The 13,897-nt window shown below is 41.5% G+C and overlaps 1 long non-coding RNA gene across 3 annotated transcripts in view; it reads right to left on the bottom strand.

The window, feature by feature from the left end:
- LOC114679505 (uncharacterized) overlaps positions 1 to 13,897 on the bottom strand; it is a 53,094-nt gene that overhangs the window by 22,814 nt on the left and 16,383 nt on the right. The window contains exon 2 of one of the 3 annotated variants that reach the window (XR_013395360.1): positions 4,505 to 4,694. The exons of 1 other annotated variant lie outside the window; for it this stretch is intronic. This is a non-coding gene — a long non-coding RNA (uncharacterized LOC114679505). Of the gene's footprint in view, positions 1 to 281; positions 3,735 to 4,504; positions 4,695 to 13,897 lie in introns of those variants that run through there. One more of the 3 variants, XR_013395362.1, reaches the window with a different exon arrangement.

Genomic DNA, 13,897 nt, shown 5'->3' with positions numbered 1-13,897 from the left:
CTAGTTTTTTGTGTTTTTTGTAGAGACAGGATTTTGACATGTGTCTCAGGCTGCTCTCAAAGTCCTGAACTCAAGCAATGCTCCCACCTCGGCCTCCCAAAGTGCTGAGATTAGAGTCGTGAGCCACCGCGCCCAGACTTTTTTTATTTTTTTTTTGAGCTAACAATTTTTCAAGTACCTACTATATGCCAGGCAACAAGCTAAATCTTTTGCATGCTTTGTGTAATTTAAAATCTCTACAACTAGTCAGTCATGGTGGGTGTGCCTCTAGTCCTACTTACTCAGGAGACTGAGGCAGGGGGGATCACTTGAGCCCAGGAAGTCTCAAGGCTGCAGTGAGTCGTGATCGCACCACCGCACTCCAGCCTGGGTGGGACGGAAAAAGACCGTGTCTCAAAAAAACCCAAAAAACTCTAAATCATAGTGTTTACCTGATCAATTTATAGATGAAGAAAATAAGGTCAAAAGGATTCAATGAGTTCTACAAATTCTCATAGTTTGTAATGGCAGCGGTAGAATTCTAACCCAGATCTGACCCCCAAACTAACTTTGGCCACACTTCACACTGCAGAGACTATGAGTGAGCTACATTTTCCCCAAATTGTTCCAAGTAACTGTTGAATGCCTTGCATTATTTACACCCATCCTTATTATTCCTTATTAGTTCAGTGATGGATCTCATTCTCACCCATGATTACTTTAAGTATGTCAGTATTAAAATAACTTCTCTCCTTTCACTAACCCTTCACCTCTCTTGGTCATCTGTGTCTAACTCACCTGACAACTGGGTTTTAACCTCTATAGCAGAGAGTCTTTCAGGGAGAGATTCAATAAATGTATTTTTATGAAAGCTTGGCAGATACTTAACTGGGCTCACAAGTATTTCATAGTTGAAGAAAGTGGTTCATTGACAAATAATAGCAGTAATAAATATTTGTTGAATGATTGAATGTTTAATAATTAAAGAGATCCTGTCTCAGAAACACTCTTCTGTTAAGCTACTTTCAAAGAGGCTATACAAATGAGAAAGGTGTAGAAGGACATAAATTAAACTTTTTATTTATTCATTTTAATTCATGCCTTCCACAAATATTTATTAAGTGCCTTTTCTAGTCAATACCAGACACTGTACTAATTTCACTCATAGGGGTGTACTAGTTGTCTATTGCTATGTAAAAAATTAACCACAAGTTTGGCAAGTTAAAACAACAAACATTTATTTTCTCCCAGTTTCTGAGGGTCAGAAATCTGAGAATCTCGTAGCTGGGTGGTTTCAGTTCAGGGTCTCTCCGGAAGTTGCACTCAAGCTGCCAGGTGAAGCTGAGGTCATCTCAAGAGTTGACTGTGGTAGAAGGACCTGGTTCCAAGCTCACTCTCACAGTTGGCAGGCCTCTGTTCCTTGTGGTGATTGGCAGAGACTTCAGTTTCTCACCATGTGGGCCTTTCTGTAAGGCTTCCCAGAGCCAAGGATCCAAGAGAGGAAGAAAGAGAAAGAGCATGCACCCACACCAGAGCCAGAATGGATGTTTTATTACCCAGCTTTTTATTACTCAGCCTCCAAAGTTGTACAATGTCACTTCTGGGACTCAGGCCCCACCTCTTGAAGTCGGGAGAATCAGGGAATTACTGGATACAATTTTAAAACTACCAAGAGGAAGCCTGGTCCAGTGACTCATGCCTATAATCCCAGTACTTTGGGAGGCCTAGGCAGGAGGATTGCTTGATGCTAACTGTTTGAGACCAATTTGGGCAACATAGTAAGACCTCATCTCTTAAAAATTTAAAAATGGCTGGGTGCAGTGGCTCACGACTGTAATCCAGCACCTGGGGAGGCTTAGGTGGGTGGATCACCTGAGGCCAGGAGTTCAAGAACAGCTTGACCAACATGGAGAAACACCATCTCTATTAAAAATACAAAATTAGCCGGGCATGGTGCAGCATGCCTGTAATTGCAGCTACTCAGGAGGCTGAGACAGGAGAATTGCTTGAACCCAAGAGGCAGAGGTTGCAGTGAGCTGAGATTGCACCATTACACTGCATCATGGGCAACAAGAGCGAAACTCCATCTCAGAAAAAAAAAAAAAAAAAAAAAAAAAAAAAAACAGTAAAAATTAGTTGGGCACACTGCATTGCCAAGACACTCCTAAGCCAAAAGAACAAAGCTGGAGGCATCACACTACCTGACTTCAAACTATACTGCAAGGCTACAGTAACCAAAACAGCATGGTACTGGTACCAAAACAGAGATACAGACCATTGGAACAGAACAGAGCCCTCAGAAATAATACCACACATCTACAACCATCTGATCTTTGACAAACCTGAGAGAAACAAGAAATGGGGAAAGGATTCCCTATTTAATAAATGGTGCTGGAAAAACTGGCTAGCCATATGTAGAAAACTGAAACTGGATCCCTTCCTTACACCTTATACAAAAATTAATTCAAGATGGATTAAAGACTTAAATGTTAGACCTAAAACCATAAAAACCCTAGAAGAAAACCTAGGCAATACCATTCAGGACATAGGCATGGGCAAAGACTTTATGACTAAAACACCAAAAGCAATAGCAACAAAAGCCAAAACTGACACATGGGAGCTAATTAAACTAAAGAGCTTCTGCACAGCAAAAGAAACTACCATCAGAGTGAACAGGCAACCTCCGAATGGGAGAAAATGTTTACAACCTACCCATCTGACAAAGGGCTAATATCCAGAATCTATGAAGAACTTAAACAAATTTACAAGAAAAAAATCAAACAATCCCATTAAAAAGTGGGCGAAGGATATGAACAGACATTTCTCAAAAGAAGACATTTATGCAGCCAACAGACACATGAAAAAATGCTCATCATCACTGACCATCAGAGAAATGCAAATCAAAACCACAATGAGATACCATCTCACACCAGTTAGAATGGCAATCATTAAAAAGTCACGAAATAGCAGGTACTGGAGAGGATATGGAGAAATAGGAACACTTTTACACTCTTGGTGGGACTGTAAGCTAGTTCGACCATTGTGGAAGACAGTGTGGCAATTCCTCAAGGATCTGGAACTAGAAAAACCATTTGACCCAGCCATCCCATTACTGAGTATATGCCCAAAGGATTATAAATCATGCTGCTATAAAGACACATGCACACATATGTTTATTGCAGCACTATTCACAATAGCAAAGACTTGGAACCAACCCAAATGGCCATCAATGATAGACTGGATTAAGAAAATGTGGCACATACACACCATGGAATACTATGCAGCCATAAAAAAGGATGAGTTCATGTCCTTTGTAGGGACATGGATGAAGCTGGAAACCATCATTCTGAGCAAACTATTGCAAGGACAGAAAACCAAACACTGCATGTTCTCACTCATAAGTGAGAATTGAACAATGAGAACACTTGGACACAGGATGGGGAACATTACACACTGGGGCCTGTCATGGGGTGGGGGAAGTGGGGATGGACAGCATTAGGAGATATACCTAATGTAAATGATGAGTTAATGGATGCAGCACACCAACATGGCACATGTATACATATGTAACAAACTTGCACATTGTGCACATGTGCCCTAGAACTTAAAGTATAATAAAAAAATAAAAAAAAAATTAGTCAGGCACAGTGGCATATGCCTGTAGTCCTAGCTACTTGGGAGGATCTCTTGAGCCCAGGACTTCCAGGTTGAAGTGAGCTATGATTGCACCACTGCACTCCAGCCTGGGTGACAGAGCAAGACTCCGTCTCAAAAAAAAAAAAAAAAAAAAAAAAAAAAAACAACAAAAAAAAACTATGGAGGGGAGGTTGATTAGAAGGGGAAACTGTTGAATTTTATTCATATACTTTTAATATCTTAACCAATTATAATTGTAACCTAATTTTCCATTAATAGACAATATATAGCTGTATACTTAGGATGAGAAAGGAGATAATTAGACATGGATCAGGGGTGGGGTTGATCTTCCTCTACTTTCTCACACTCTCCACAGAAGACCAAGAAAGCTTCCATCTCTCATGGAGATCTTTGTTATCTTTTGATAAAGGATGTTATTTTCCATTCCTATGTCAAGGTATTGCGTAGACACAAAATTCCAGCAAAGTTGCATATCTTAGTAGTGCAGAGAGAGAGGAGGAAACTTAAGATGATACAGAAAAGGCCATCAAAATGATTATCAGGGAACCTAGAAACTGCCATATAAATGTATTTCCCAATGAATTTTAACATCCAAATTCATTTAACTTTTAGTGGTCTGACTATATTTTGACCTGCTGAACTGTTTCGCAGATTCAAATTTTCATCATTGTCCTTCACATCAAATAATGAATTCAGAAGCAGAATTTCCATCTGTCAGTTTAGAGAATGCAGCATCTCATCTCTGTATTGAAATCAAGTCCCTCTCACCTTTCAACAGCCAAAGAACCACTTCATCGTCAGCAATGTGGAAAGCCACAAATCAATTAAACTTACCTCGCGTTTATGAGTACCCATCAATTGCACTTACAATGGTTGTACAAAAGGGTATGGTAGTGCCGGGTTCTCAACAACGGCTCCCAAGTCAGGTAACAGCACATCTGGGGTCAGTGATACTTTCCCTATTTGTCCTGTCTGTGACTCAAGCAGAGTTCTTCAGTTTTTTTCTTGGGCTCACCGCCACATCAACATTGCAGTATTCCTTGTCGCCGTATTTAAATCTAAGAAGAAAACCGCATGCAGGTTTTTGAAGAGCCACATGTGGCTAAGAAAGCCTCAGGTTGGAATGCGGCCCTGTAATCCTCTCACAGGGGTGGAGAGGAAACAGCTCCAGAGAGGGTTCCAAATGCACACCAATGCCCCTTCGAGCTACATTTTGCATTTCGTTTTCTGCTTTAAAATCTCTATTGGCTTCACATCTGAGAAGGCTTAAGAACATAATTTATTCCATATAAGGTTCCCAGTAATTTATGCTCAGTATATTGGCAACATAGGAAGAATTTTTTCATTGACTACCATGGAAGATTATTAAAGGCCATCTTGTGCAAGTAGACAGTTCAAGCAGCCATACGTCATACAAAAGGAAATTTCCTAGCATCCTGTGTTTTAAATGAAAATAACTTATATCTTTTGAATTTATAAATGTGTAATTTTAGTTTTTACACAATTGCCCATTCACACAAAATTCTTCTCTAGACAGTCCAACTCCAGGATATACTTCACCTTTTATAGTCCCTCTCCCTCAAAACCAGGTAAATCCAAGAAAACCTCAGGTCTATAATTCACTCTACTTCTGTAATTTTTTTTTGTAGTTTTAGATTTATGCCAAGATAATAGCTCACTGTCCTAAAATGCTGGTTTTCTGGACAGGTAAATATTAACTCTTTGTTCTCAGCTTTGTCTTTCTCAGCAAATGATAGAATAGTACCAGCTCTTCCATTGTTTTGTTCCTTGATGAAAAATGGATTGAATTTGTGTGCACAAGGCCAGGTTCTATGGTTGTAAAGTAGGAACTGTGTTCCATTATTCAGGCACAAACTCGCAAACATTTAGATATTTATAGTTTTTATTCCAATGGTTAATGAATGTTTCATTTTCCTCTCTTTTTGCTTTTGTATCCAATAAATACAGCTATGGGTTGAAGGATGTTATTCGTAACTATTCCATAATGAAGTAATAGAACTTCTGTCCTTATTATTTCTTAGGAATGTTTGCATTGAGAGTATTAAATTGATGTGTTTGTTGTAATAATTATTTAGATTCCTAGATATAGGCATCTGTGCATGAACATAATTCTCCAAAGTGGCAAAGGGTACTATATTGGTTTCATATTAGAATCATGAAAGTGAAGTTGTCAGCCAGGCACAGTGGCTTATGCCTGTAATCCCAACATTTTGGGAGGCCAAGGCAGGAGGACTGAGCATGAAGTTTGAGACCAAACTGGACAACATAGTGAGACCCCATCTCAACAAAAAATAAAAAATTAACTGGGTCTGGTGACAAGTACCTATAGTTACAGCTACTCGAGAGGCTGAGCTGGGGGGATCACTTGGTCCCAGGAGGTCAAGGGTGCAGTGAGCTATAATTATGCCACTGCATTCCAGTCTGGGCAATGCAGCAAGACCCTGTGTTAAAAAAAAAAAAAGAAAAAAAAGAAAAGAAAAAAAAGAGGAGGGAAAGAAGGAAGGAAGGAAGGAAGGAAGGAAGGAAGGAAGGAAAGAAAGAAAGAAAGAAAGAAAGAAAGAAAGAAAGAAAGAAAGAAAGAAAGAAAGAAAGAAAGAAAGAAAGAAAGAAAGAAAGAAAAAAGAGAGAGAGAAAGAAAAGTTAGTCATTTTTTTAAAGAAATTTTAGACATGGGGTCTCACTATGTTGCCCAGGCTGGACTTGAACTAATGAGTTCAAATGATCCTCCCACCTCATCCTCCTGAGTAACTGGGACTACAGGAGAATGCCATGGTACCCAGGTAATCTATTTTTCATAGACTTGCAACTTAGTGCAGGAGGATTGCCAATTGACTGAAAGCTAGATTTCTCATATTTGGCATTTTTGTCATTCAATCTCATCTGAATCTCTTACAACAGGCTTTCAGGAGTCATATTTTAGTATTGATAATAAGAGAGTTTGATTCTGTCCTTGTCACTGGAGTCCCATAACCCTCAAAATTTGGCCTGTCTTTGAGTCATCTGTTGGTAACTGGATGATATTTGTACAGTACCTCAGCTGTCTGGATACAAAGACACAAGCCAGTATCTCTGAAATGATTAGCAAGGCTAACATGGTCTTTTCAACTCAAAGCAAACAAAAGTTATAAATTTCTTTACTGAAAATGTTTACTGCTCCCTAGAGCTATGAACAGCAGTAAACATAATGCTCAAAAATGTATTCTATTTCACTTGTGAAGTCCTCTGCAATTTGAATTTTTAAAAGAGAAATCACAAGAGAGACAAAGTGGTGAGGAGAATTTTTTTTTAATGAAGAATATATTTAGAAAAGAAGAATGAGAAGATGTCTTGCCACTGAGCCAGTGGGAATTTGAAATTACTCCAAGCCAGGGAGCCAATAGAGTGTCTAAAACATAAGGTAGAATTCAGAGGGAGCTGATCGTGTTTTGATCTCATGTAATGCTTTTCTTCACACTTGTTTCCAAGATCTAATTGGTGGCTACCTTGGAAAATGTTAACTAAGGCAGAGCCATGGTGAAAAGAAGAGAATCAGAACTTCTTGGGTGAATTCCTCTACCTACGTAGATCTTGACCTTTCCCTGGGACGGTAACCATAAGATCCTAACTATTAAGAACCCAGGTTGGCAGGGCACACTGGCTCACGCCTATAATCCCAGCACTTTGGGAGGCTGAGGAAGGAGGATCACAAGGTCAAGAGATAAAGACCATCCTGGCCAACATGGTGAAACCCCGTCTGTACTAAAAATACAAAAATTAGCTGGGCATGGTGATGCGTGCCTGTAGTCCCAGCTACTCGGGAGGCTGAGGCAAGAGAATCACTGGAACCCGGGAGGCAGAGGTTGCAGTGAGCTGAGATCACACCACTGCACTACAGCCTGGTGACTCCATCTCAAAAAAAAAAAAAAAGGAGAACCCAAGTCATTGCCATTCCCTAAGTTTTCTAAACTTTATATGGAAGCCATGGGGCAAAGAAAGAGTGCAGTGGTGAAATCATATGTCACTGCAGCCTGCAACTCCCCACAACTCCCCAGGCTCAGGTGATTCTCTCACCTCAGCCACCCGAGTATCTGGGACTACACATGTATGCCACCATGCTAATTTTTGTATTTTTTGTAGAGGTGGCATTTCATCATGTTGCCCAGGCTGATCTTCAACTCCCGGGCTCAAGCAATCCTCCCACCTTGGCCTCCCAAAGTGTTGGAATTACAGGCATGAGCCACCTTGCCCAGCCAGATACTGTCTTCTTAACCCACTCTTTAGTCCAACTAAGAAAACATCTTGACTAATGCTCAGACTATACATAAAATGACAAATAACAACTACGAGAAAACATACACATAAAGATTATGTTGCGTTTCAGTCCTGTAAGATTCTATCATGGCTCTGAATGGTAGAACAACCAATATAAAGAGCATGATTGAGACTTTACTATCCCTCTGAGAAGTGACTAAAGCAACAAATGTGATGGTATTGATTTAAAGCCTCTTGGCCAGTGATTTTCACATTGGGTGCTCTTGAGTTTCTTGGAGGTGACTGTCCAAGGTCAATGGAGAGTACACAGTTTAACATCTGCATTCAGGCCCTTCAGTTCTGCCAACCTGGTCCCGCCATAAATAATAGCCAGTTGGACAATGGCTACTTTATGCAATCCCAATTAAAAACCCCAAATGCAAACATAAAAAGATATTCAGATGCTCCAGCTATCATTAACACAAATTAAAAAACAATATTCTTAAACTTGCATCATGAATTCATTCACAATGTACGGAGCTCTTATGTGACTAGCCCTATTCCAGGGGCTGGGAACATGAGTGAATCAGCCATACACCCAGCCTCCAAGGAGCTTCCAGCCCGGAGGGACAGAGAGACACATAGGGAACTAACCAAAACAGCATGTTTCATCTGTTCTGATAGGCACAAGCACTGAGGAGGAAGCCAAAGGTACCAATACTTCTGGCATTTGTGCAAAGTTAGGAATACATTCTGGCAGGAATTTTTTTTTTTTTTTTTTTTTGGCCGTAGTTCTCCATGTACTAATCTCCTCTGATATTTTCACAACCTCGTCTACTTTTGTGTGTCCTTCTCTCTGCCTTAAGCCTTCAGGTAAATGTCCAGGACACAAAGAGCTGAATTTACTCACTCTAAATGGAAATCTAAAATTTGACAAAAAGAAACTCTATCTTCTTGGAAACCATTTCAAATCTACTCCTGTCTTTATTCCCCATAAAATTTGACAGAGATAAGACACACCCTAATGAAGAACTATGTGACAGAACTGACAGGATGGCTCTCACGCCTGTAATCCCAACACTTTGGGAGGCCTAGGTGGGAGGATCACTTGAGGCCAGGAGTTCAAGACCAGTCTGGGCGACATAGTAAGACCTGGTCTCTAACAACAACAACAACAAAATTAAATTAGCCAGGCATGATGGTGCGTGCCTGTAGTCCCATCTACTGGGGAAGCTAAGGCAGTCCAGGGATCTCTTGAGCCCAGGGGTTTCAGACTACAGTGAGCTATGATCATGCCACTGCACTCCATCCTGAGCAACAGAATGAGAAACTGTGGTGGTGGCGGGGGTGGGAGGGAACCTATAAAGAACAATGTGAGAAACCTATAGCTTATTTGCACAAATGCCAACATCTTTTATTGTCCCCCCCAAGAGAAATAAGAACATGGTCTGGGCTGGGCATGGTGGCTCACTCCTGTTATCCCAGTACTTTGGGAGACCGAGGCTGGTGGATCACCTGAGGTCAGGAGTCAAGACCAGGCTGGCCAACATGGTGAAATCCCGTCTCTACGAAAAATACAAAAATTAGCTGGGCGTGGTGGCAGGCGCCTATAATTCCAGCTACGTAGGAGGCTGAAACAGGAGAATTGCTTGAACCCGGGAGGCGGAGGTTGCAGTGAGCCAAGATCGCGCCACTGCACTCCAGCCTGGGCAACAAAGAGTGAAACTCCGTCTCAAAACAAAAAACAAAAAACAAAAAACAAAACAAAAAAAAACAAAAAAGAACGTGGTCTGATATCCTCCACCTTTGCTTTGTGCTTCCCTCCAGTGGGATTGCCATCTGTCTCTTATCTCATCCTTGCTCTGCTCCTACTTCACCCATCTTCTGAGATCCAAGTCAAAATCATCTGCACTGTGAAGTCTTTCCTAGGCAGTTATTCATGGCAGGACAGACCACTCTTTCAAACTTCCAAAGCTCTTTGTACTAATTACCAGGGTGTATTATATTAAATCATATCAGCTTTCTTGCCTCTCCCTCACTGATCTAAAAACTCCTGGAGGCCAGGGACTGTGACTTATCAATCTTTGTATCCACAAGTGCCTGGTACCATGCTGGCCACATCTTGCCTGCTTAATAAGTGGAGGTTAAATAAATGCACAAATGAGAAAGTTTCCATTTGTGTAGAAGAATTATTGTTTTTCACCCACTCGATTCCTGCATTCTCCATGCTGTACGTTCGGACTCATGGCTCCACCCACATTTCCATCATCTCCAAATTTCCCATGACCCACTTCCCAAACCAGGAAGGTCTAAATCTGGAATAGGCCTGGGGCATAACCAGGTAGACACAGCTGATCTTGTCTTTGAATATTCCCCTAGGACAGGCTGACCATCTCCAGATGGTCACACACTTAAATGGCCAGATGAGTAACACACACTTGAATGGCTTATTTTTACAAGCTGAAGATTTGAATGCTGTCTCTCACTCTGTTGCTTTGAGTCAACAAAATAATAATTAACTAGGTACAATGATTTCTGCTTCACTGTGGCCTCAGGAATATTAGATGCTTAGCCTCATGGAGAGCTAACTTTTGTTTGCATCCAGCCACCAAATTTGAATCTGAGTCACCAGTTTACTTTGTTTGGAATTTTCCCTTCAGTTTCGCTGAACGTATACTTTCAGGTGGCTTCCAGTACTCTACTGACCAAAACAAAGAAAGTTGGGGTTTTCTCAACTTTGTGAACCAAGCTTCAAAATTCTGGTTTGCATCAATAGGCTCTGTTAGAACCAGCCTGAGCCAGCTACCAAGGGAACAAGGCGTTGACTCCTTAGCATCCTGGCATCCATGTAGGTCCCAGTCATCAAGGATCCTCTCCCAGCAAGGCTGGTATGAGCAGTAGCATACCTGTGAGGGGCAGGCAAAAATCCTTCTCACAGAGGAGAAAAAGACCCCAAACAGGCAGCAAAACAGGTAATAATTCAGGCAGCCTTCTGAACATTTGTGAAAACCTATGCATGTGGCATTACACCTGAGACAGAAAAGGCATTTGAATATTTTAAAGCAGTGAAAATTTTGAAGACAAAGTTATGGAATGAAGAGTTGAGGCAATGTGGGGTGGGAGAGGGAATACAACTATCTTCACATTCCTTGCCTTTCGATCCACCTAATCCCCACCAAAAGAACATAATTTTGAAATAAATGTCTTTGCATATAGCTTTCCCATGGACTTGATTGAAATGTAAAACTTTGTGATATGGATTTTTTTTTTTTTGAGACAGAGACTCTGTCACCCAGGTTGAAGTGCAGTGTCATGATGTCAGCTCACTGCCTCCTAGGTTCAACCGATTCTCATGCCTCAGCCTCCAGAATAGCTGTGACTACAGATGCACGCCACTACACTTGACTAATTTTTGTATTTTTAATAGATATGGGGTTTTGTCATCTTTGCTAGGCTGGTCTCGAACTCCTGACTTCAGGTGTTCTACCCCGCTCAGCCTCTGAAAGTGCTGAGATTACAGGTGTGAGCCACTGTGCCTGGCCTGTGATATGGATTTTATGAGCAGAAACTCTGTGGTCAGACGGTTTTGATTCAAACCTTGTCTCTGCCACTGACTAGCTGTGTATGACTGTGGGCATGTGAGTTTTCTGTGCTTCAGTGTCCACATCCGTAAGATGGGGATAATACAACTAACTGTGTCATAAGTAGTTGCTAGAATTAAACTATATGACAAATAAATGAAGTAGGAGCCTGCCTGGATCACACAGCTGAAAGGTTCTTCAGATAAGAGGTAATACTTGATGCTATAGGTTTTAATATGAGAAGTGATAGGATACAGATATAATTGGCCTGATATGGCTCACTTGTTTCCAGTTGCTTTTCCTGGCTCTACATGGCTAATATCAGAATAGCCATGGGCTTTGTTTGTTATTTGAATGAATATATATATATATACACACACATACACACACACACACACCCCCTAAGACACACCCTATTTATACATACTTGTAGGGTATTTTAATATATGTGTGTGTGTGTGTGTGTGTAATATATAGATAATATAGAGTTCAGTCTGGGACCAGAGCTGGCAGGAGCCAGAAGGCCTAGCCCTGTTTCATCCAGACTTGGCCTGTTCCTAGCTGGCTGGGCTTGGTCAGGGCTCTTAACCTCACTGAGCCTCAGCTACCCCAGCAGCAAAAAGTTGACTATAGAAGTGTTGTGAGGCTATAAAAGAGATAAAGCAAGTAAGTGCCTTAACATTTTACACAGTTGCAGGGTATTTTATATATGTGTGTGTGTGTATGCGCGTGTGTGTGTGGTGGCTTAGCATTTTACACACTTGTATGGTATCATATGTGTGTGTGTATATAAGATAGATAGATAGATAGATAGATAGATAGATAGATAGATAGATAGATAGATAGACAGACAGCTGATAGGATATTCTCTTAAATTCACTAAACATGAACCTTCTTAGCATAAGAAACCACCCACATAAGAAAGGTGAAAAAGGCAAAACTAAAAAAGACAAAATTTTAGGGTGAACACTATCCATTCCAATTTTGTAGGATAATTAGTGGTTTTCTGTCCTTGCTACTACACAAATCTGTTGTTACCCAAAAGGCTTAATCTGCTTTCCTGGCTGAAAAAAAAAAAAAAAAGTTTAAAAGTCTTTAATTCCTCATAAATCTGCAAAAACAGCATGAAAGTAGATTAAAAGAAAAAGTAGAAAGATGCCTTCTTTGCCATTTGTCCCTCCATTAGCACCTGCAGACAGGTAGTTATAAATGGACAGCACTGTGCCCCACCCTGCGAACATTCCTTGGGTCTCTTAAGGAAAATGGGATGTCTTAAGACAAGGAAAATTCTCCTGTGTGTGTTTCCATCAGTGTCTCTCCCCATCATAAAAGGGGGCATGTTGGAGTGTTTGAAATGTGCTTGTTTCCATGGGGCAGATTGCACCGTTAGCCATTCACCAACCTGTCTTCATCTCCCAGGAATAATATGTTGCCCTGTATTATAGGTGCTTTCCTTTATTTTTCTCTCTCCCCCTCTTCCAAATGCAAGTGGTCTTTTAATGGGGTTTCACAAAGGGATAATTTAATGGGGACATACTTGTTTAAGGGGTACAAAGCACAGCAAGTACCCCTCGTTCATCTCTAAGATGCAAAAAGGTCACACTGACTCAGTACCCTGGAAGCAGCAGGTTGTGCCATGGATGGGGATCACTTGCCCTCCTTCCTCCTACCTCTCAGAGCAGTCAAGGAACTGGAGACTGCTAGGAAGCCTCAGTCTGGCTCCCTGCAAGCTGGGACAGCTCTCCTGGGATGAGCTCTGCTCTGCCTAGGAGAGAATCTGCATTTAGCCATCCAAATGATCTGATTTGTCTCCTGAGTCCTGTCTGGGACCACAGCTGGTGGCCAGAAGGGCCAGCCCTGTTCCATCCAGGCCTGGCCTATTCCTAGCTGCCTAGGCTTGGTTGGACAGGGCTCTTAAATTCGCTAAGCCTCAGTTTCCCCAGCAGCAAAAAGTTGACTATAGGAGTATTTCTGTCTTGTCAGTGTTGTGAGGCTTGTCGGTGTTGTGAGGCTGTAAAAGAGATAAGGCAGGTAAGTGGCTTAGCTTTGAGCAGGGATCCTGACTTATGTCAGTTCTCCTTCTTTCTATTATTCTTCCTATCTTTTCCAAAAGAACTTTTGTAGCTGTTAACAATCGACTTTGTTGGCAAACATTAGGACTAGGCAAAATTTGCTCCAGAGGAAAGTCTAGAGATAGGAAGGTCAAAAATGGAAGGGCAAGGATTCTGTCAGGACCGGGGGAGTGGAAATGGGCAGCCAGGATAGACCGAGCGGTGCAGTGAGGTGGGAGCCGGAGCTGCTGAGCGCAAGCCCAGCCTTGGCTGGGCTTCCAGGTGATGAGGTTCCAGGTGAAGGGGTTCTCAGGTCAGCCAGACCACCACAGCCTTGCTATTGACCCAATGCGAGCTTGAAGCTTGGTCCTTGAGTCC

The sequence above is a fragment of the Macaca mulatta genome, chromosome 7 (genome assembly GCF_049350105.2).
Source record: "Macaca mulatta isolate MMU2019108-1 chromosome 7, T2T-MMU8v2.0, whole genome shotgun sequence".
NCBI classification, from domain to species: Eukaryota; Metazoa; Chordata; class Mammalia; order Primates; family Cercopithecidae; genus Macaca; species Macaca mulatta.
Note: the sequence above shows the minus strand (reverse complement) of the source record. Positions and strands in the feature narration are given on the sequence as shown.